We start from the raw sequence: 24,138 nt of genomic DNA on the forward strand, positions 1-24,138 counted from the left end.
TTAACTATATTTCGGTTAGCTTATTACTTCGGTCAGTTAACCTATATTTCGGTCGGTTAACCATTAGTGACTTTTCGTAGTAAATATCCCTTTAAATCTATAATTATTCACTTTAAAATAAATATATAACTAGTATTGTGCCCGCACGTTGCGTAGGTGGCTTAATTTTTTGTGCAGTAAATTTAATATTTTGTACAGTAAATTTAATATTGTTTAATTATTTAATTTTATATCATTTACATATAATGATATTACTATTATTTTTAAAATAATTTAAATTTATAAAGATATCTTTATAATTATTTGATAATAGTGTTTGAAAATTGTTGAATATATTTGTAATGTCATTTTACATTCTTACATAATATTTTTCTAAAAAATCTTGCAATTCTTAAATATTTAATCTACATTGTTTTAATAACTTGTTAATGTCACAATTATCTATTTTAAATATCAGTACGTTATTTTACTTATGAATATTTTCTCCAAATCCCCATTGTAGTCTTTATTGGGTATGATTCGAAATGATTCTTTTGTTCTGACATTCCTATAAATAATAAAAAAAAACTTTAGTTAATTGGTTAATGACAAAATCATTAATATATATAAAAAAAATTACTTGTTCATAATTTCTTCGACTTTGGGAATGTTGAAATTCAAATATATTTTGGTTGATGTAGTCGAAGATGTTGTATATTGACCTACAACTAAAAAAATATTTTATTTATTACATACATAAATATATTTGTATCTATTTAGTAATTGTGTTTACCCAAATACTTCTTCAAATGGTTGATCTTTTGTAGAAATTGACATTCCATCAAAATCTATGGCTATTTTTCCCCACAACGTCGTTCTAATCATTTTCCCTCTATAATTAAGCAACCAAGTATAAATATATATTTATTTTGATAAAAATAAGCGAAAATAAATTAAATTGCAGAAAAATTAATTACATATCGTACTCATAATTCATCAGTTCGAGATCTACTTTCTTTTTGTTTTCTTTTCACTAACATCAATTTTATTGATCGAGCTTATTGTTGTGATTCTTCCAACAATATCTGCAAAATTAACATTGTAAAATCAATTGAAATTAATATTTAATTTGAAACTGAATTAAATCATAAAACTACATTTCAAATATCTCAGCAGTTAGAACAAAATGGTTTTTACATCTATCAATAAGCTTGTTAAAAATAACAAACTCGAACTTTTGGAGAGCAATTTTGTAATCAATCTGATAAGCCCAAAATATACCTAAAATATCGTTAATAATTATGTCAATTTTGTCGTGAAATCATGCTAATTATATTCAATTAGAGTACTTTTACGTCTATATATGTTTCTTTGATGCAATGTACTTAATTATTTGGTTAAATCCAAATAGGAGCTAAACGGATAAAAAACGAGAGAAAAATCAGAGTTACGAGCTAAAAGTATGAGTAAATCATAAGACTGATACGAGGAGACGGGAACAGTCGAAGATCGGGAATCAAAGCCCGTGTCGCGACCGAGATTCCCACATCTTGGTCGCGACACGCTAGTTTCAGGCACGGAGGACAAGTTCGTTTTGAGCAAATTTTTACTCCCCAGGTCGCGACTGAGATTCCAAAATCTCGGTACGACCAACAGCCAATGTAGCAGTAATATCACATGACGAAATCCCAAGAAACGCGTCTGTTCGAGTGGATAGAAACGACTCTTCACAGCGGACACGACCCTTCAAACACAACTCTCCAGTATCTATAAATAAGAGTTCATTTCAGAATTCAAAGGAGTTGGTTATTATAGTTTTAGAGAGCAGATATTATGTTGAAATTCTGATTCAAAAGAGAACCAGATTTTAGATTACATTTCTGTAAAAGCAAACTTGTTGTACACAAGTTGTTCTTAGATTAATTACAAGCACAGTAGCGATTACTTTAGATTTAAGAATTGTTCGAAGACAAGTTCACATTCTGATAGTAGATCCGACAATCTCTATTCCGAAGATGCAGCGAGAAGAACTAACGGCTGAAGCGCCCTAGGGTCTGACAAACCTATGAAGTTTGAGGAAAGGATTGACAACCCGGAACTCAAATTAGTTAAAATGATATCCATGTTTATTCTTCTCTGTTAACTTGTGAAGATTCACAATTCTATAATAATATATTTACTTTATTCAATATATTCTTCTGTTGTTACTTTGATGTTACCTTCGAAGTAAGGTTCTGATGTTTTCATTAAAACGTATATATTTCATATAATTACAAGGAAACTTTGTTGAACACTTAAAATAATTAGTTTTTATGGATGATATGATTGTTGAGTCGGCTTATCAAACATAAATTACCAATTTGATTAAGGTAGAAATCTGCTCCGATCCAGAGAGATTTCTACGGTTCAAAGCCTGTTAATTGCGTAAATTTATGAATTGTTACATGTTTATAATCTTACCAAAGTTATAGTTGCTTTCTTTTCTTAATGTGAGTAAGTTTCATACATTTCTTATTTTAAACACAAAAGTTTCTGTCTTGTAATCAAGTCTCAAGACAGAATTGTATTCTAAGTTCAACATATATTTCTCATCTATTTCTCACCAATAAAAACTAATTAAATGATTTTCTATATTATAAACCTAAAGACGTAAACTAAACTAAATTGAAATAAGTTTTCGTGAAAAGCGTTCCCTGTGGGATCGATATCTTTTATTACTACAAGCGTATACCATGCATTTGCGGAAATCGCTCAACAAGTTTTTGGCGCCGTTGCTGGGGAACGCCAAATTTTTTTACAAAAATTTAGATTTTTCGTGTTTTATTTCGAATCAAGGTTTATACATACTTATATTATTTTTTATATATTATTTATTTAAATTTACTTAGAATTTATTTTTCAATTTTTTTGAAGGTACTTTCAGTTCATGCAAATAATTTCAAGTTCATGCGCAGTACTCGAAGTTCAGGCATTCAACCGGAATTACTCGATCCAGAAATTGAAAGGACAATTAAGAAAAATAGAAATAAAGAGAAACAAAATCCAGTACCACAGCCAGAAACCATGGTAAATCCACCCAGACTTATGGATTACGCTACTGATAGGGGTATTTTACCCCTATCTTTTAGCGTGATTTACGGGTTAATTTTAGAAGAAATAAATAAGTTTAATTGCAAAAATAGAGTGTTTTGAATAAAATAACGAAATAATAATAAATTTCGTATTTTCGGATAAATTCCCTTGTTTTTGATATATTTAGGAAATAAAAACGTCAAGCTAACTCGGCTCTCAAGAATTGTATTTCAGGTACAAGGAAGAAGCAAAATTCATGCCAATACGCGGGGCGTATCATCCCATACACGGGGCGTGAAACATCAAGTCAGAAATGATTGTCCTATCCACAAACACCACGCGGAATCTAGTCAGCATACGCGAGGCGTACGCCAACTTACGCGAGGCGTGAAACAACATGTTAGAAATAATTGCCTAATCCTGAAAAGTCAGACTGCATGGTCTCCCCGAGTCAACGATCCATACGCGGGGCGTACCACCTTACACGCAGGGCGTGTAAGGAAAATCTTCAATGTAAAAAGATCAGAGACTCATTTACGCAGGGCGTGCCTCAAGCTACGCACGGCGTAAAAGGACCAAATCAAGCAATAAAAAGTCAGAGACTCAAACACGCAAGGCGCAGTCCATCATACGCGGGGCGTGTTTGAGACATCAAGATCCGGAATTGGTCCACATGCAGGAGATTTCCGATGGAATGGGCATACACGCGGGGCGTACTCCACCATACGCGGGGCGTATTATGGGATTTCTGCACAAATAATGTTGCTCCATACTTGTACCTTGCAAAGTTACAACTTTGCCCTAGCTTGATATGTATAAATAGGCAGCTCTTGATACACAAATGAAACCATTAGAGAGAGCAAAAACTATACTTGTTTTGATTGTTGTAGTTTAGATTTGTTTTTAGGCTTTGTGTAACTAAACTCTTCCATCTCGAGAGCTTGTCCGTTGCTCCCGGTATTTCATCAAAGTCCCGCTCCATCTCCGCACACCAAGCTCGAGAGCTCCACCATTCAAGTCCTTAGAGACGGCTTTTGAGTCCGGTTAGCTAGTTCCGATGGTGGATTCTTCCCTTTACACTTGCTAATTAGCTTGATCTCATCCTATGTACTAGGCTTGTTTGTAATCCATATTTACACTTTCCATATTTATAATTTATGATTCATAATCTTCTTTTCTATATATGTGTTGATGTTTGTTACTTGTTTTGATATTTATAATTGATTGTTGTGTAGGAGAACGCGACTTCCGACGCCATTCGGGCTATTTTTAGGGATTCATATAGGTGTTGCCTTACCGGAAGTGACAAACCGGAAACCGTAGGAATTGACAAACCACGGAACTTACGGGCCCTAATTTCTGGTCCCGAGCATTAGACACGCCTTGACTAGGAACCACGTAGTCTAAGTACTTCACGGGTCGGTTCCTCTACACGTAGTCATCTTTGCACGAGCAAACCATCAACCGTATAAACATTAGAAGTCATTATTTGTCATAGTTATAACTTATCGCATTCATATCACTCCATAGAGTCTCGTTATATAAATTCGCCTCGCACGTAGTTAGGAGTAGTTTGTAGTTGGTTACCACATCAACCCCAAAGTATTCACCGCTTAAATAACGTATAAAACCGAGTCGTTTAATACTTGCAGTTATAAATCCCGTGGATTCGATACCCGGTCTTAACCGGATTATTACTTGATACGACGGGGTACACTTGCCCCTAAGTAGTGACGTCTAGTAAAGATAGAGCATTTAGATAGATCACATCCATAGTCATAGCGCAATCATCGTGATATACATTTCGTCGTTAAAAAGAACACTACTAGGTGACACGCATCAGCTACACAGGGAGTAGCCGATGTAACGAACAGTATAGTTAGACCCTAGATAAATGCACATCAATTCGAAATTAAGTCAGCTTTGCTTAACATGTTACAAAATAATGTGACATTTTATGGACTACCTAACGAAAACCCAAATACCCATTTGACAAATTTTCAAAAAATTTGTGACACCTTCAAAATGACCGACGTGCCTGCCGAAGCGATTAAACTTCGCCTATTTCCTTTCACTTTGAAGGACAAAGCCAAAACTTCATGCCGACCGCAACATTCGGAACTTGGGACCAATTAGCCCAAACATTTTTATCTATAGTTGGCTTTTCCATTAGAAATCAAATGTATATTTTATAAACATAAACTATAACTTGGTAAGATTATAAAAATTGAATGTTGCGAATATATTTTATGTTTATGATTCAAAAGGTGGAGTGGTCAAATATTAAAATTGAATGTCCAAAATTTCTAATTTAACTAATTTGATCTGTACTTTTTTTTTTTTTTTTTTTTTGTCTACCTGCATACCTTACCTGTCATTGCTATATATAATTGTACACGGTTGAATATTCATTATAAGAGTATGTCATCTACAGTTTCATTTGATCTTTTCCTGGTAATTTTATTTTGAATGTCTTGGCTTTTGGTTTCTGCTAATCTTTCTAAAATCTAATGTTTGGCGCAATTTCCTCTATTTCTATTTGTTAAGAGAGATGGGTGGAAAGCCCAATGAAATAATATAATATAATAATTACAAATAAATAAATAAACACTGAATTAAGATCCAGAATTAGGAAAGTAGCAAATTTGTAGAGAAGCGGGAAGTCAACTTAATAAAGAAAGAAGAAGGAGAGCAGATGATGAAGTCTGTTTGCAGGTGAAAGAGAAGGAGAGAATGAAAAAGGAGACGGTGACATTGGTGCTAGTGAATCTAGCCGGGATTATGGAAAGAGCCGACGAGGCTTTACTGCCTAGTGTCTATAATGAAGTTAAAGCCGCTCTGCATACAGACCCCACTGGGTTAGGTTCACTTACTCTGTTTAGATCAATTATCCAGTCTTCTTGTTACCCTTTAGCTGCTTATCTTTCTTCGCGTCACAATCGCGCCCATGTTATTGCTCTTGGTGCTTTTCTATGGGCTCTTGCTACCTTCTTTGTTGCCATTTCCTCCACCTTCTTGCAGGTCAATGCTTTTCTTCACCTATTTTTCTGGAATTTCATTTTTCAATTTTCATAAGCTTATTAATCCCCAAATCTATTGAATCACAATGTCTGTGCTCATACATCATAATCAATGAACATTTTGATATGTAGGCTGGCTGTTTAGAAGTTTTCCCCTCATATTTGCTTGGATTTGTTGATTGAAAATTGGAATATGTAGTTTGTAGTGAATGAATGCTGTCATGTACTTGTTCCTACTAGAGCTTTTAGGTTAGATTGATTACACCAAAATACAATTGAACTTTTATGTATAAAAAAGAAAAATGATATAATTTGATAAACCAAGGGTTTGGACTCTCCTTCCTATTGATCTATGCAAACACGAGAAGATTGATTGATTATTTATATATATATATTGACAAAGGTATGGAATGTGGTTAAATATATAGGTAGCAGTTTCAAGAGGTCTGAATGGGATTGGACTTGCGATAGTGATACCTGCCATTCAGTCCCTTATAGCTGATTCCACTGATGAAACCAATCGTGGTACAGCTTTTGGATGGCTTCAGCTAACTTCCAGTCTCGGCTCTATTTTGGAGGCTTCTGTTCTGTCTTAATAGCCTCAACTTCATTTATGGGTATTCCTGGTTGGAGACTTGCCTTTCATTTGGTAGCATTTATAAGTCTACTTGTTGCTATTCTTGTCTACTTCTTCGCCGATGATCCACGCTATACCCCATCTAAAAGCCATTCTCATAAACCCTTTGTTTCAGAACTGAAGGATCTAATAAAAGAAGCTAAGATGGTTATAAAAATCCCATCTTTTCAGATACTAATAGCTCAAGGTGTCTCAGGCTCGTTTCCATGGTCAGCTTTATCATTTTTAGCCATGTGGTTAGAACTTATTGGCTTCTCCCATGAGAAAACAGCATTTCTTTTGACTCTTTTTACAATTGGGTGTTCAGTGGGTGGTCTTTTTGGAGGGATTCTGGGGGATAAGCTTGCTAAACATTTTCCTAATTCTGGCAGGATAGTTCTCTCACAGATAAGTTCTGGTTCAGCCATTCCCTTAGCAGCTGTTTTGCTGTTGGGATTGCCTGATGATCCATCCACTGGGTTCCTTCATGGTCTTGTCTTGTTCGTTATGGGCATCTGCATATCCTGGAATGGTGCAGCTACCAACAAGTATGTATCTCTATATACCTTTCACTAATTTACCGATAAAGCAGAAGTTCTACGGTGGACCGTAGATCCGACAAATGATAAATTAATTTACAAAAGATAAAGTTGCATACTTATTATTTGCTCATTGTTAAGGTCCCATCATAGAATATCCATTGTTCAAAACTCGCCCTTCATATGTTAGTCTTAAACAGCCCAAATTACTAAATTTTATATGACTTTTTAAACCTCATTTGAGGTACTTTTTGGATAGATTAGCATTCCTTAAATGATATCAACCCTATAGTTTAATGTGGCCCCTTCTAATATTGGCACCGTGCACCAAATGAATTAGACATGAAGGGAGTGCTAAACATCACACGCTGCTAAATTAAGAAGTAATATGGCTCCTTTAAGTATATGAGGTATTCCTCACCTTTTGAGGTACTTTTTAGGATAAAGTTTTGTTTATTGTTAGGTTTGGACATGCATATTTGATGTTCGTTCGGCTCTATGCTCAAACCCACACATAAAATGGGTTGTGTTGTGATATCTCCTAAAAACTCAAATTGCTTCGGCCTGCAATCATATATATATATATATATTATTTTTGGGATGAGCGCTAAATTTGATCTAACATTTTTCCAGAGAACTGCAGATTTAGCCCTAACATAGGAAATAATATAAACTTAACCCTAAAATTTCCAAGCAATATCAATTTTACTCTTACGTTGTTGAAAATTTGAAAAGGGTGAGTTACAAATGACCAACAAAAAATGTACGAAACTACTACAATTTATCAACAAACTTGTTTGGAAGGTCTAATATGACAATCAACTAATAGTCAATTCAGTCCGTTCAAAATTTGCATTAGATAGAGGTAAAATTGATCTTGTTTCAAAACATTAGGATTAAATTTGTATCATTTCATACGCTCGGACTAAATATGCACTTAATGTTAGGTAATTTGGCAATTATCCTTTGAATTTTAATTCTTTTTAATATAATATATTAATTTGAGCGGACTGAGCTGGACTCGGGAATAAATTCCCTTAGCCTTGCCCAGACTGGTTTGAGCCCGATATGAAAATAATGCAGACTGGACTAGATTTGAATAAAATATTTATATGTCAAGTCCGATTAGATCCGTCCGACTTAGCCCATGAAAAAGTCTAGTTTTCGGGGTAAAGTAATTGACATTTCTCACCTGAGAGATGTCATTTTTCAAATAATTTGACAGAAAACATGAAATTATGAACTAAATTGATATCGTAAGAAAATTGATGGTGCAAGTCATATATATATATAGAAGGGCAACATGAGTGTGCATGTCAAATATTAAGTATAAATATCTGATATGTGAAAGTGAGGGTTGAAGCCCAATATTTGCAGAGATAGTTCCAGAGAGATCTCGAACAAGCATCTACGCATTGGACCGATCAATTGAATCAGTATTGGCATCATTTGCTCCTCCAATAGTTGGAATATTGTCTCAGCATGTTTATGGTTATCAAATTCCCAAAGCATCAGCAAGCAGTAGCCTCAAAGTTGAAACAGACAGAGAAAATGCAGCATCCCTAGCGAAAGCACTATATACAGCAATTGGGTTTCCAATGGCACTATGTTGCTTCATCTATTCTTTCCTGTACTACAGTTATCCCAGAGATAGGGAGAGATCAAGGATGAATGCTCTGATTGAATCAGAAATGCAACTGTTGGAAGAAGACAGATCTTTTTCACAAGAACACTTACAACTCTATGTTTCTGAATCAAAAGGAGATGAAAAAAGCCAATTGCATTTGGATGAAAATGATAACAAAGCTCTACTTTCTTAAATTTAGGACACTCCTAACTAGTTTTGGTTTTCCCTTGGATCCACTTCATATTTATCAATTCTCATACAGTTATCCTATAGTGAATTTTTTTTTTTTTTTTTTTTATATATTGATGAGGTGTATTGCTCGAAAAATACAATAGGAGTCTCGTATGAGTTATTGCTAGGTTAGCTATAATAGAAAAAGATTATTAAAGGAGTATATTATACTCCGAGACTACTCCAGGACTATAGATTTAGGATAGTTTGCTATGTGACTATTCCAAACCGATCACCTTCCACCCAGATTAGGAGAATTTTACTGTGATTCAAGATCTATTGATTCTGGACTACTCAAATGGTGACACGTTAGTAATTATATTCAAGTGTTATCATTTGGATAGTTTGTGCTATTTGCAAACATATATCAATGGTTGAAAAGTTTGCAAATAGATGTATTAATAAAATACAGTATTTTAAATTACAATGTTAAATTCTGATGACAATCCGTATCATTTTTATCTTTTTAAAGAAATACATTTATATATTGACAAGACGCAGTTTTCAAATCGAATTGCAGCTATGTAAAATGAACTTATCAATTTAGTTTATAAACTGTTAAATTAGTAAATAAAAACGTAAAATACCTATTATATGGATTATGATTTCAATTTGGGAGGCTGTGTTTTTTTATAAGACAAAAATGTCACTGATTTTTTTTTTTACACATTAAATTTAATAGAGTGATTTAAAATATTATATTTTGTTAATAAAAATTATTTACAAACTTTTAAATCATATATCTATGTGTCGCAAATATGTTAAACCACATTTTTTGTTGTTGTTGTATTTGCCTTTTTTTAGCCATTACAAAAATAAATCTAGTAATTTGACCCATTTATAACAACAATATTGTAGTTTAAAAGCTTACAAATATAGTTTGTGGTTTGTGCAGTTTATGTACTCGGACATTCTGTCAATAATTATTATAGCCACTATTTATATCAAAATGGAGTAATTAAAAAGATTTACTTTACATTCTACCAAAAAAAAAAAAAAAGATTTACTTTACAAATTACCTTATATACAGTAAAACCTTCTATATATGAATAACTTTTATTTTGTTATAAAAAAACTCAGTCCCAACTTGGTAATAACCTCTATTACCAAACTCTATTTAGTAATAACCTCTCAATTGTTATACAAATAATCCGATAGAGGTTTTACTGTATAGTCTTTTTTTATAAATTACTTCATATATAAGTTCCGACTTTACAAATTAATATTAAAACTAGTATTATTTCACCAGTAAAATTGACACACGGATCATTTAACTATAAACTTCACAAATTATATAAGTTTATTTGTTACTTTTAAATCAGATAATTATTTTTACAAATAGTTCAAACCATAGCATTTGTTTTTATATTTTTTTTTTGAACCCGTGTTTTTATATCTTTTTGTAACATTTATTTTTATATCTTTTTGTTTTTTTTTTAATCTACACTTTCCCCTCACAAGCTTTCTATGTGGGCTTTCTATGTTTCCTTATCCACGCACAGAAAAAAAAAAAAAAAATTACTTCCATTCGAATTAACTTGTTCTTCTTAATTATAATCCCCTTAGGAATCCACGTTCAAATTAATAATTAGTTAAAAAAATATTCATACGTTCATATAATTTCCATTCTGCACAAGTAAAACAATCAAAGATCTTTAATATGGATTAAAGTTCGGAGAAGTTGCTTTGTCTCGGAGGAGGTGTAATCGATTAAAAATAAAACAACAAAAATAATTAATATGATTAATAAACATCAACGGGGTGGTGGCGCAGTTGGCTAGCGCGTAGGTCTCATAGCTCTGAGTGATCCTGAGGTCGAGAGTTCGAGCCTCTCTCACCCCAATATTTTTTTATTGTTGCTGAACTTTACAAGGCTTATTTCATTAAGCTCCTTGCTTCATTTTTAATATTTTATTTGCATACTTTATATTTCTAAACGTTTATGTTTCTGAACTTTTTAAGTTTTATTCCATTAAGCCCCTTGGTTCATTCTTAATTTTTTATTTACATACATAAGGTTTCTAAACTTTTATGTTTTATTACATTAAGCCCACCACAATATGCAGCTTGAATTTTTACTTTTTATTACATTAAGTCTTTGAGGACTAGAAAATAAAGCTTCAAATATAAAATTCTTCAATTTTTTTATTTAGATATATTGGCTCCTAAACTTTTATTTTTTCTTAAATTAGACCCTGATTAACAAAAAATATATTAGGCCCTTGAGTACCACCATGCCATTATTACAGGGCAAAAACTATCATGTAAGTATGATATTTTATTTGTTGGTTGATTAAACATTTGTTTTTTTTTTTTTTTTTTTTTTTGATACATTTGGCTCTTAAATTTTTATTGTTGGTTATATTAAACATCTGATGACCAAATTAAGCAATTTTGAATATAAAATTCACTTAACAACTTGTTTTTCATTTCATTCGCATTCATAATTTGTATTTTTCACAGTTTAAAAATAAATATCGTTATTAAAAAGTCTCTGAACTTTTTTAGGATCATATTACTCTTTGATTTTTTTATTTAGATACATTAGGCCTATAATTTTTTTTTGTCACATTAAACCTTTAATGACCAAACAACAAAGGTTTTGAACACAAAACTCGATTAACAATGTGTTATTCATCTCAAATGCGTTACAAATTTTTTACAGTTTGAAAGCAGTTTTTGATATGTGTAATGTGGTTATATAAAAACTATAAAAATCTTATTTCAAACTATAAAAGATATATTTTCAAACACGGATCAAATGAATAAGGTTTCTTTAACTGAATTAGATGTTCACAACTAATTATAATTTAGCAAACAATGGTTTAATGAGACCAAAAGTAAATGATCAATAACTTAATGTGTCTAAATAAAACATTAATGCGGTCGTGGCTTTTGAGTTATCCTAAAATCGAGAGTTCAAACATCTCTCACCCCTTTTTTTCATTAAGGTTACATTAGATTTTTTAACTTTTTTTTATTACATTAAGTTTTTTTTATGACCAAAAAAATATATTAGATTTTTGAACTTTTATTTTTTATTACATTAAACTCCAGATCTAGAAAATGAAGCTCTGAGAAAATTCGGCTAACATTGCAGTGTTCATTTTTTACAGTTTGATTGTTATTGTGTTTCGTCCTTTTTCCAACAGAATAGAATATAAGAAAACAACCACGCACCATTGGTACCACCTACCATTACAAGGCAAAAACCACCATGAAAGTACGATGTTTCATTTTTTTTTGTTACAAAAAGCATTTTGAGGCATCTTTCAATTATCAATGTATTATATCTCTGATCTTTTATTTGGATACATCAAGCTCTTGATTTTTTATTTGTGATTCCATCAAACCTTTTGTTAACAGAAAAGTTAAATAAATTGGATGGTGTTAAAGTAGAGAGTAATATAATATTTTATTTACTCTCCTAACCAATCTCAGAAAATCTCATAAAAGTGATATCTATAAAATTTATTCAGATAGATAATTTATTGGTCTTTATATTTTTACTTAACACATTATTAGTCTTTGTATTTTTTTTTTTATAAAATAATTCTCATATTTTCAATAGTAGATTATAAGATTCTTAAATTTTGTTATATCAATAGTTTAGTCCATTCATATATTTAAACTACTATTTTGTTTTTTTTATCTATCAAGCGTAATCAAATTTTTGGTCAAAGGAGCCAACTTCTAAACTTAAGAATCTTATATTATATTATTAATACGAGGACTAGAAAATGTATGAGATAAAAATATAAAAAATAATACATTGTATGGCATTTTTCTTGGCTCCTTTGACCATTTTTTAAATAAATTGTTTATTATAGGATCCCTCACCATGATTTTTCTTTTCTTTTAATTAGAATGACATGAGTATTAAACTCTTTTCATAATATTAATGTTTTTTGGGAAATAAAGTTCAGAAGTTGGATTAATGTTATAATGATTTAATTGAAATAATTTGTTAAACCAGAAAATGTAAGCAAAATAAATTTAGGTAAATTTATTACTTCTCATATTTTTTTCTAACACATTCTTTAGTCCTTGTATTTTTAAATTTTGTTACATTTAATAGTTTACTCCATCAATTGACTTAAATTACTAATTTTTCCTTTATTTGTTAGGGATAAATTATATTTTCATATATTAATAAAAAAATTCGCATTAATAGTAATTAATAAAATATTATTTAAAATAAAAGTACTATAATTTTAATTTAAAATATTTTAAAAGTATATGTAAAATGTCAGAATAAAAAAATATGTAAAAATAAATTTTTGAAGAATCAAAGTGTAACCATGCTAAAGTTTAGGTATCAAAAATTTGATTAAACTTTACAGATAAAAAATAAATTAGTAGTTTAAACGTATGAATGGACAAAATATGATATAACAAAACTTAAAAATCTTATAATCTATTATTGAAAATAGGAGAATTATTTCATAAAGAAAAATACAAGTATTAAATAATGTGTTAAGTAAAAATATAAAGACCAATAAATTATCTATCTAAATAAATTTTATAGATATCACTTTTATGAGATTTTCTGAAATTGGTTAGGAGATAAGCAAATAAAATATAATATTAGTCTCTACGTTAACACCATCCAATTGATTTAACTTTTCTGTTAACAAAGAGTTTGATGGAACAAAAAAATGAAAGATCAATGGCTTGATGTATCCAAATAAAAGATCAGGGGCTTAATACATCGAAAATTGAAATATCAGGGGCCTCAAAATAGTTAATGTTACATTGAACATTCGTCACTCCTAATAAATAGGAGATATCACTGCAACAAATCATCACTTGCGCCACGAATTACGCCACGAGAATTAAAAATTCGTGGCATATTTCCTTTTAGCCACGGGAAAAAGAGACTCTTGTAGAAACTTTAGATTATTTGATATATTTATGCCACGGGTAATGGTTTTTCGTGGCTAAAATACACTTATGCCACGAATTTTACCACGATACATTCTTTTCGTGGCTAAATCTATTTATGCCACAGAAAAAGTTTACACGTGGCATAAAATTACTTATGCCACGAGTAATTTAATTCGTGGCAAAACATTAATTAATTTTTTAATAAATAATTACTATTGAGGTGTTTAATCTATCATACTAATTAGTCCATACATGTATTTTAAGGGTAAATTTCATCAATGGTGTACAACCTTTAGCTTATTTCACACTTTGGTGTACAACCTTCAATTTGTCTCAGTAATATGTACGAACTTATAGGTGACCTCCCAGTTTGGTGTACAACAGGTAAAAGTGACCGGTCAACCCAAAGTCAACACGCCACGTTAGCGGTTTGACCGGTCAAAAAGTCAAAATTTGACCCACCTAATATAAAATTACTATTATACCCTCTTCTCTCTTCTCTTTTCTCTTTTCCCTCTCCCTCTCTACCTCCTCTCTCTAGCTTATTTCTCTTTATCTTTTAGTTTAATCCATGATGAGATGCAAAGGAAAACAGAGCATCAAGATCCACTAGACCAGAAATTAAGGAACAACATTGTTCATTTGGTGAAATTTCTAGAATCCCTGTCACATTCGCACATACCTTGAACTTTAGTGCATCTGTTGTGAATTTTGCAAAGCTCACCATTGTTATCAACACTAGGTTCAGACATAGCACCAACAAACCAATTATATCATTTCACTTTATTTAGGAAAAATATGTTAAGTAAGAAGTGAACTCACTCACAGCATTCATAGCATTCTGACCAACTTAAAATTGTCAAAAACGAGAGCCTGCTAGTTATTGTGACCGCAGAGTGCTTGGCCGAAGAGAACTCCGATCCATAAATCGAACACTCATGAATCTTTGAAGACTTATTTAACTTGCTCATCGATAATTGTAGACAGAACTTGATACAGATTGAAAGCGATAAATGGAGATTTTAATCGTAAACCAACAAAGATCTTCTTCTCTAGCTAGACTAGAAGGAGTGAATCCCGATAAACAAAGGTATAAACCTTAATCTCAATGAGAAATGATATTTGATTGATAAAAGTTCCCTTATCCTTACAAAATGAGGGTTTAAATACAACCTCTAATTGATCAGTAAAGGACAGGGACTACCCCTATTAGGGTTACAATATGGTTAACAATAAAAGGGTAAGATAGGTGATGCGCCTAGACAACAGGTACAGAGGTGCAGGTACGGAGCGTCAGAGGTTGTTGGTGAATTCCTTCGGCAGGAAGTAAACTTGAGATCCGCCCAGTGTAGTTGTTGGTACGCCTCATGGCGTACGCCTAGATCCGCCCCGCTCGCGTGTCCAGGGGATCCGCCCTCTTAGATACAACCTCTGTGGGAACGCCGAGAGGAGATCCGCCAAGGCGCGTGTTATTATTGATCCCAGTTAGGATGTCCGCATCATTCTCTCCTTCTTTAAAAGAATTCGGCACTGGCTTGCCTGTGTTGTTCTCCAAAGGGCCATCTGACTTCCACGGGCTAAGGTCACGAACATTGAACGTCGGTGAGACTTTACCAAGCTAATTTGGCAAAGCTATGTGATAGGCATTGTCATTGACCTTCTTGGTGATCTTATATGGCCTGTACTTTCTCGGTCGAAGCTTGCTGCTTGTGGCATTGGCGAGTCTCTCTTTTCCCAAGTGTACCATAACCTCATCTCCCACTTCGAACTGTAGGTCCCTGCGGTGCTCATCCGCCTTAGCTTTTAGTTTCTGGTTTCTCTCCTCAAGAGTCTCCTTCACCTCTTGGTGCATCTGGACATAGTCTTTGGCTAGCTGGTTTGCAGTCACGTTTCCTTTGGGAAGATGGGCTATATCAAGGACGTGATTCGGGGTCTTAGTGTATACCACCTCAAAGGGTGACTTCCCAGTTCCCGAGTGTACAGATCCATTGTAGGCGAACTCAGCTTGTGCTAAAACCACGTCCCACATCCTGGGCTTATCCTTACATTTGCTGCGCAGTAAGTTTCCCAGAGTCCGATTGACCACTTCTGTCTGTCCGTCTGTCTGAGGGTGGGCGGTGGTACTAAACTTCAGAGAAGTATAAAAAAGAGCCCACAAGGTCCGCCAGAAGTGACTCAGGAACTTTGTGTCACGGTCTGAGACAATGCTCTTTGGTACACCATGTAGTCTGACAACCTCTTTGAAGAATAGCTTGGCAGTCGCTGAGGCGTCATTAGTCTTACGGCATGGTATGAAGTGTGCCATTTTCGAAAACCGATCAACAACCACAAAGATGGAATCCATGCCTCTCTGAGTTCTGGGTAACCCTAGGACAAAATCCATGGACAGATCCTCCCATATGGTTTCTGGTACAGGCAAGGGTAGCTGTAAACCAGCATTTGTAGCGTGTCCCTTGGCGGTCTGGCAGATATAGCATCGTTCTACCAGGTACGCCACATCTCTTCTCATTTTAGGCCAGAAATAACGGGAACTCACTGCTGCATATGTCTTGTCTCGCCCAAAATGTCCCCCCAGGGATCCGCCATGTAGATCTCGGACCACCTTCTCGCGGATAGAAGTGCAGGGTAAACAAAGTTGGTTGCCCCTCATTAGATACTCATCCATCAAGTGATACGCCCCATCCCCAGGTTGGCGCTGGCACTTCTCCCAGATACTTCCAAAGTCAGGATCCGCCAGGTACTCTCCTCTGATGTGTTCGAAACAATCGGTCTCCAGGTTGACTGTTTTTATTAGTGCAACCCTCCGACTCAAGGCGTCCGCCACTATGTTCTGTTTTCCCGCCTTATGGATAAGCTTATAGGGGAACTTATCTATGAAGGCAGACCACCGGGCGTGCATGGCGCTTCGAAGTTGCTTCTGACTTCCCAGGTATTTGAGAGCTTGATGGTCAGTATAGAGGATGAACTCTTTTCCCACCAAGTAATGTTCCCATACTTTCAATGCCCTCACTACAACATAAAACTCTTGATCATACGTTGCCCACCTTTGCTGTGCCTCACAGAGCTTCTCACTGAAGTATGCAATGGGCCTCTTTTCTTGCATCAAGACACCACCAATCTCAATTCCACTGGCATCACACTCAACTTCAAACAGTTTGTCAAAATCGGGATACGCCAGCACTGGCGCTGTACTCAGCTTTTCCTTGATCAAGGCGAAGCTCTCTTCTTGGGCGTCCGCCCACTCGAACCCCTTTCCCTTCTTCAAACATTCCGTCAACGGGGCCACTATGGAACTGAAGTTCTTAATGAATCGGCGATAAAACGTTGCTAGCCCATGAAAACTCCTGATATCCCCCACGTTCCTCGAAGTAGGCCATTCTCGGATGGCTCTTACTTTCTCCCCATCAACTTGGATTCCACTCCCGCTGACCATGAATCCAAGGAAAACTAAGCTCTCCATGATAAAGTCACACTTCTTGGTGTTGGCGTACAGTTGGTGTTTCCTTAACAGGTCAAACACTGTCTGTAAGTGCTCTTCATGTTCCGCCAAGGTCTGGCTGTGGATCAAAATGTCGTCAAAATACACAACTACGAACTTCCCAATCACTGGGCGAAGCACCTGATTCATCAGTCTCATAAAAGTACTAGGGGCGTTGGTCATCCCAAAGGGCATAACTAACCATTCATACAATCCATCTCTTGTCTTGAAGGCAGTCTTCTACTCATCCCCAGATCGGATTCGTATCTGATGATACCCACTCCTGAGATCAATCTTGGAGAAGACTCGAGATCCGCCAAGTTGGTCCAACATGTCATCCAGCCTTGGAATCGGAAACTTATACTTGATGGTGATCTTGTTAATAGCCCTACTGTCAACACACATCCGCCAAGACCCATCCTTCTTCGGTGTAAGTAAAGCTGGAACAGCGCAAGGACTCATACTCTCCCTAACGTATCCCATCTCGATGAGTTCCTCCACTTTTTGTCTCATGACATCATTCTCCTTTGGGCTCATTCGATAATGTGGGAGGCTTGGCAAACTAGCCCCAGGCACCAGATCGATATGATGTTGGATATTTCTCAAAGGTGGTAACCCACTCGGCAGTTCGTCGGGGAACAGATCTTGATACTCGCCAAGTAGGCGGGTCACTTCATTCGGCATTTCTCTTTCGCCCCTTCGGGCGGCCTCATGATTCGCCTGAACCATCACCACATACACCATCTGGCTCTCCTCACATTCGCTGACGAATGATTTGTGTGTAGGACAGACTACCAAGGTAGACTTCTCGTCGGCCTTTGGCTCTCTCCCCATTGGTGTAAGGACAAACTTCACCCCATTCTTCACAAATCTGTAGGTGTTCTCTCTTCCGGCGTGGGTGGCGTTGTTATCAAACTGCCAGGTTCGGCCCAACAATAGGTGGCATGCGTCCATGTCGACCACATCACAACAGACTTCATCATGATAGTTACCAATCTCAATCGGTACCTTGCATCTCTGGGTCACCCTCAACTCGCCCACGTTCTTGATCCATCCCACCCTGTAGGGATCAGGGTGCGCCTCTACCAACAACCCGAACTTCGGAACGGCGCTGCTACTCACAATGTTCTCTTGGCTCCCACTATCTATTATCACATTACATCGCCCGCCCTTCACAAGACAGCGGGTCCTGAATAGTCGGTGCCTCTGATCGCCCTCTATCCGGCTGGAGACTAACAAACGCCGTACCACATGAATGGCGTACCTCTCTTCGCCCGCCACCTCATCATCTTCTCCCAAGGGTTCACAAAATACTTCATCCTCTTCGTCATAGTCATCTTCATACCTCTCCACCATGTTGGCGCTCTTCCTTCTAGGACACTCGTTGGATCTATGTCCTGGCTCCTTGCATACGGATTGTTGCTCTTGGGTGGTATATGTGCTTCTTTGTATGGTCTAGTATCTCCAACGGATCCCCTTCCCACACTGTTAACCTTGGCCCCACTGGCACTCGCCAACTGCTTGCCTTTGTCGTAAGACTTCATATTATCTCTTCCTCCAGGCGTATACTCAGTAGTGGCGGATCTCCTGGATCTCCCGGTCAGTTGGGACTCAGCCTTGAGGGCTAAATTCCTAGCATCTTGTACTCTAACCACCATCTGTATGCCAATACGATCCTGGATATTGTATCTCAACCCTTCTAGATACCTAGAGGTCTTTTGGCTTTCAGTTTCAGACAGGTTGGCTCTCGCCGAAAGCCTTAAGAACTCAGAAGTATACTCATGGACACTTCGGGTCCCTTGAGAGCATCCTCTGTAGGAGCTGTAGATATACTGTTCGTAGTCCGGCGGTAAGAACCGCTCCCTCAGCATCACCTTCATCCGTAGCCAATATCTAATCGGATCTCTGCCCCCTCTTCTCCTCTCTTCCCTCATTTGATCCCACCAAACTGATGCACCACCCTTCAGGCGATACGCCACCAGTCTAACTTTCCTCTCATCAGGAATACCAGCATACTCAAAGAAACGTTCAACTTCCGATAACCAATCTAAGAACCCCTCTATATCCAATTCGCCTCCAAAAGACGGTAAGTCTATTTTTAGCTTAAAGGCATCATCTCTATCAAAGTTCCCTAGATCTGGTTCTGCCCTAGCAATACCCACACGTCTGTCGTCAATCGGACCACCATTCCTCACAGTTCTAAAGGCACCATTATCCCCAATATCCTCAAAATCATCACTATCACTATCAGCATTATGTACAAGGACAAAGTTGGGTCTTCTTACCTCAGGATCCCTAGGACCCATTCGTGGAACTTGGACATTTGCCAATGGTAGTCGAGGTGGCGTGGGTTGCCTTTGGGGTCGTGGTTCAAGGACTCCTTCCCTCCTCTGGTCGGACTCCCCGGCGGCTAGTCTGACCACTGCACGGATCTCCAATCTGAGGTTTTCCAGGGAAGCGGTTAGCTCCTGGAACCGTTGGTCGTTTCGTTTCTGCCGCTCAAGGCTGGCCTGGATTTGTTCCGCGAGGTGCTCTCTCAGCTCCTCGTATCTCCGGTCACTGGTTTCCATGGAATCTTGCGGTTGTCGGGGTTGAACCATTGCCAAAAGAAGTTTCGGGTCAGGAAACGATTGGCTCTGATACCAACTGATACAGATTGAAAGCGATAAATGGAGGTTTTAATCGTAAACCAACAAAGATCTTCTTCTCTAGCTAGACTAGAAGGAGTGAATCCCGATAAACAAAGGTATAAACCTTAATCTCAATGAGAAATGATATTTGATTGATAAAAGTTCCATTATCCTTACAAAATGAGGGTTTAAATACAACCTCTAATTGATCAGTAAAGGACAGGGACTACCCCTATTAGGGTTACAATATGGTTAACAATAAAAGGGTAAGATAGGTGATGCGCCTAGACAACAGGTACAGAGGTGCAGGTACGGAGCGTCAGAGGTTGTTGGTGAATTCCTTCGGCAGGAAGTAAACTTGAGATCCGCCCAGTGTAGTTGTTGGTACGCCTCATGGCGTACGCCTAGATCCGCCCCGCTCGCGTGTCCAGGGGATCCGCCCTCTTAGATACAACCTCTGTGGGAACGCCGAGAGGAGATCCGCCAAGGCGCGTGTTATTATTGATCCCAGTTAGGATGTCCGCATCAGAACTACCGTTGCGGATGAATTTGTTTATTCAATTGAGAATCAAAATCGAGATCATGATCTTCCATAGTTGGTGTCTGAACTGAAACCGGAGCCGTTACGACCTTCTTCTCTTGATCGAAAATTGCAGATTTATGTTTTTTGTCCGCCTAACGCTTGAAACGGCGGAAAAACTCTGATTATAAGTTTTGCACTCATAAACAAAGAATCCAACCTTGTTTGTTGTCGTTGTTTCAGACGAAACATCAAACACCTTTCGTGCACTAATTTTTATCACTCTGCAACTATTTTCTGGATGATGAAGCGCCAGTTGAGATTTTGTCGCCTTGAACTAGTAAAATCATGCAATAAGCCATATCTTCTTCTTCTGTGCTCTAATAAACTTCACTAGAAGTCGTTGGAGAAGAAATTGAGTCGTAATATTCCTCCGAAACAGCAATATTATTGTTTTTATCTCTATCTTCGCCGCCACATTTGCTTGATGAACTAGAAGCGACGGTACGCTTGCCTTTAACTATCTGAGAAAGATCATTGTAGGCTATGAATTCGAGCTAATTCCATATTAATTCTTTTTACACCGAACAAAGGGAAAGGGAAAAACAAAAAGGGAAGGGGAAGGAAGAGGGGGTATAATAGTAATTATATATTAGGTGGGTCAAATTTTGACTTTTTGACCGGTCAAACTGCTGACGTGGCGCATTGACTTTGGATTGACCGGTCACTTTTACCTGCTGTACACCAAAGTGGGAGGTCACCTATAAGTTCGTACATATTAGTGAGACAAATTGAAAGTTGTATACCAAAGTGTGAAATTAGCTAAAGGTTGTACACCATTGATGAAATTTACCCTGTATTTTAAGGCTCTTAAATTTTTTTTATCAATTCTTTAGTCCCACCATACATTTTTACATATTTTAATACAAAATTGCTCTTAGTTATATAAATAAAAACTTAACCTTTTAGTTTTTTTAAATTTAATTAACATATTTACAATGAAAATTTTATTCAATATATATACAATAACATTTCTATAATAATATAAAAATATTCTATTATTTATTCTCTTAAATTTAAATTTGTGTTTTCTTTTTTATTATTATTTAATATAACAGGTAAATTATTCCACTATCGATCGCCGATATATAGAATATCAGTGAATTTGATTCGGCTACTGATCATGGTGTAGTAAAATAATGAAGTAAAATATTAATAAAAAATATATTTTATTTTTGGCATTACGCTCATTTGGCTACCCAAACTAATATTTCAAAGTCAATTAGGACCTTAAATTATCAAAATCATCAAAAATCCCTAAACTAAGCAAAAATCACCAATTGAATCCTCATCCTATGCTAAAATCAGAAACTGTGACTATTTGATATCGAATATAATAATCTTTGTGTTGATTCAACATGAGTTTGGAGAAACGAGTCTAAAACTGTTAAACCGAATGATTTTTAATAAGGCCTCAATTGATGATTTATGTTTAGAATGAGAACTAAATTGAATTTTTTTTACTTAATTTAGAGATTTAATTAATGATTTTAATAATTTAAGATTGTAATTGATTTTAAAACCTTAATTTAATTTGGAGCAGTGAAATAAGTATTATGCCTTCAAATTTTTTTAGAAGGGAGAGGCGGGAATTACATATTTTTCTCCCTCCCATTTTTCCATTACCAAAAGTTTTCTCTCTCGATCTTTCCCACACCCTTGTCCCTCCACTCCCCTCCTCTCTCATCAGTTCTATTTACTCATCGTTTTAACTGTACGATTCCTTATGGAAAAACTACGCTCTCATCCCAAATTGAACCACTCCTATCGATAGCTCTTAAAATTCGGACTTTTCCTTTTTTTTTTGGACGGCGGCAACATCAAACACTGAATTTTCTTCAATTGAGGTGAGTTAACCCTTCACTTTGAATGGATTTAGGGATTTTGAATGGGTTTGTTTGAATGTAATATTTTATACAGAACAGTGTTTGCTTGGGATTAGGGATTTCGAATGAGTTTAGAGATTTTGAATGGATTTAGGGAAACCCCCAACATCCAAAGATAGTTTAATTGGTTAAGGGAAATCTTAAAGGTTTTATATACTATGTGGTCTACTATTTTTCTGTTTATATAGGTTAGATAAAAAAATTTATAAATTATGTTATCGCGTTAGAAATTAACAGTCCTAACTGCAGGGTCGTCTACTCCAGTTGATTCTGCTGCTTCTCTCCAATTCCTCTCCTCCGGTTCGCTTTGCCTTATCAATGGCTCCGGGGACACTATTTGGTCCACCAACACAGACAACCTCGGAGTCAACTCAGCTTCTGTCCAAGAAAATGGGAACTTTGTACTAACAAATGATACTTCCACAGTTTGGTCCAGTTTTGAAAACCCATTGACACCATTGTTCCTTCAGAATTTCACAACTGGTATGATTCGGGAATCTGGATTTTACTCTTTTACCCTTCTTAGCTTTGGGAATAGCCGTTTGAGATGGAATAATAGTATTACTTATTGGAGCCAAGATTTCAATTCATATTTTAATAGTGATAACACTAGTTTAATTTCATATAGTTTAAGATTGGAAAGTTATGGGATTTTGTGTGTTTGGTTCAACATTGCCTCCTAATGGAGCAATTGTAGTTTACAGTGACGATTACGCCGAACCGGGCGAGATTTTGCGGTTTTTGAAGCTAGATAATGATGGGAATTTGAGGATTTATAGCTCTCAAAGAGGTAGTGGGATTAAAACAGAAAGATGGGCTGCTGTTGAAGATCAATGTAGAGTTTATGGTTACTGTGGGGAATTAGGAATGTGTAGTTATAGCAATTCGAATCCGGTTTGTGGTTGTCTGTCTCGAAATTTCGAGTTCGTTGATCCGAATGATAGTAGGAAAGGTTGCAGGAGGATAATGGAGCTTGATGATTGTCCAGGGAATGTGACAACGTTAGATTTGAAGAATACAATGTTGACATACCCTCCGAGTGCGGATTCCGAGGTTTTCTACATTGCTATATTGTCGTGTCGGTTGAATTGCTTGATGAATACTGGTTGTGAAGCTTCTACTCTATTGTTAGTTACTACTTCGTATTAGTTTACTTCTGATTGAATATGTTGAGTAGGATATAAATTAATGATAAGCCCATGTCAATTGTTGTCTTGAAAGAATATACTGTCTCGTTTGTAAATGGCAATTTATAGTTCATCTGGAATTGTTTATGAAGCTGTTGGCCCAAAATAAAATAAATTTTATTTTTTTTGTATATAGAAAGCTTATGTTTAATTTAGGATGTAGTTTCTATTTTTATCTAGAAAATAATGAAAAATACACGTGTAAGCTAAGCTTCAACCCGTGGGAAAATCCGGCAAGACGCGGGGCGTGTCCTCAATACGCAGCGCGTAAACAAGGCGTCCGGAGAAATCAACGTCAAAACGCAAACACGCAGTGCGCCCTTCACCTTACGCGGGGCGTACTCTCTCACGCGGGACGTATTTGCCAATACGCCGTGCGTAAGACGCATTCGCGGAGCATGCCAAG

At 35.9% G+C, this 24,138-nt stretch overlaps 1 long non-coding RNA gene, 1 other non-coding gene and 1 pseudogene across 2 annotated transcripts; all 3 read left to right on the forward strand.

Moving 5' to 3' along the window:
- Nucleotides 1-5,490: 5,490 nt before the first annotated feature.
- LOC136231364 (uncharacterized) lies at nucleotides 5,491-9,460 on the forward strand (annotated as a pseudogene).
- A 1,382-nt stretch (nucleotides 9,461-10,842) lies between these two features.
- On the forward strand, nucleotides 10,843-10,926 carry TRNAM-CAU (transfer RNA methionine (anticodon CAU)). Its single transcript is given in 2 exon segments — nucleotides 10,843-10,880; nucleotides 10,891-10,926. It is a non-coding gene; the product is annotated as a tRNA-Met (tRNA).
- Nucleotides 10,927-22,253: 11,327 nt separating this feature from the next.
- On the forward strand, nucleotides 22,254-23,823 carry LOC136230439 (uncharacterized). Its single transcript, XR_010689381.1, has 2 exons — nucleotides 22,254-22,506; nucleotides 22,795-23,823. It is a non-coding gene; the product is annotated as an uncharacterized lncRNA (long non-coding RNA).
- The last annotated feature ends 315 nt before the right edge of the window (nucleotides 23,824-24,138 follow it).

Source organism: Euphorbia lathyris, chromosome 5 (genome assembly GCF_963576675.1).
Source record: "Euphorbia lathyris chromosome 5, ddEupLath1.1, whole genome shotgun sequence".
Taxonomy (NCBI): Eukaryota; Viridiplantae; Streptophyta; class Magnoliopsida; order Malpighiales; family Euphorbiaceae; genus Euphorbia; species Euphorbia lathyris.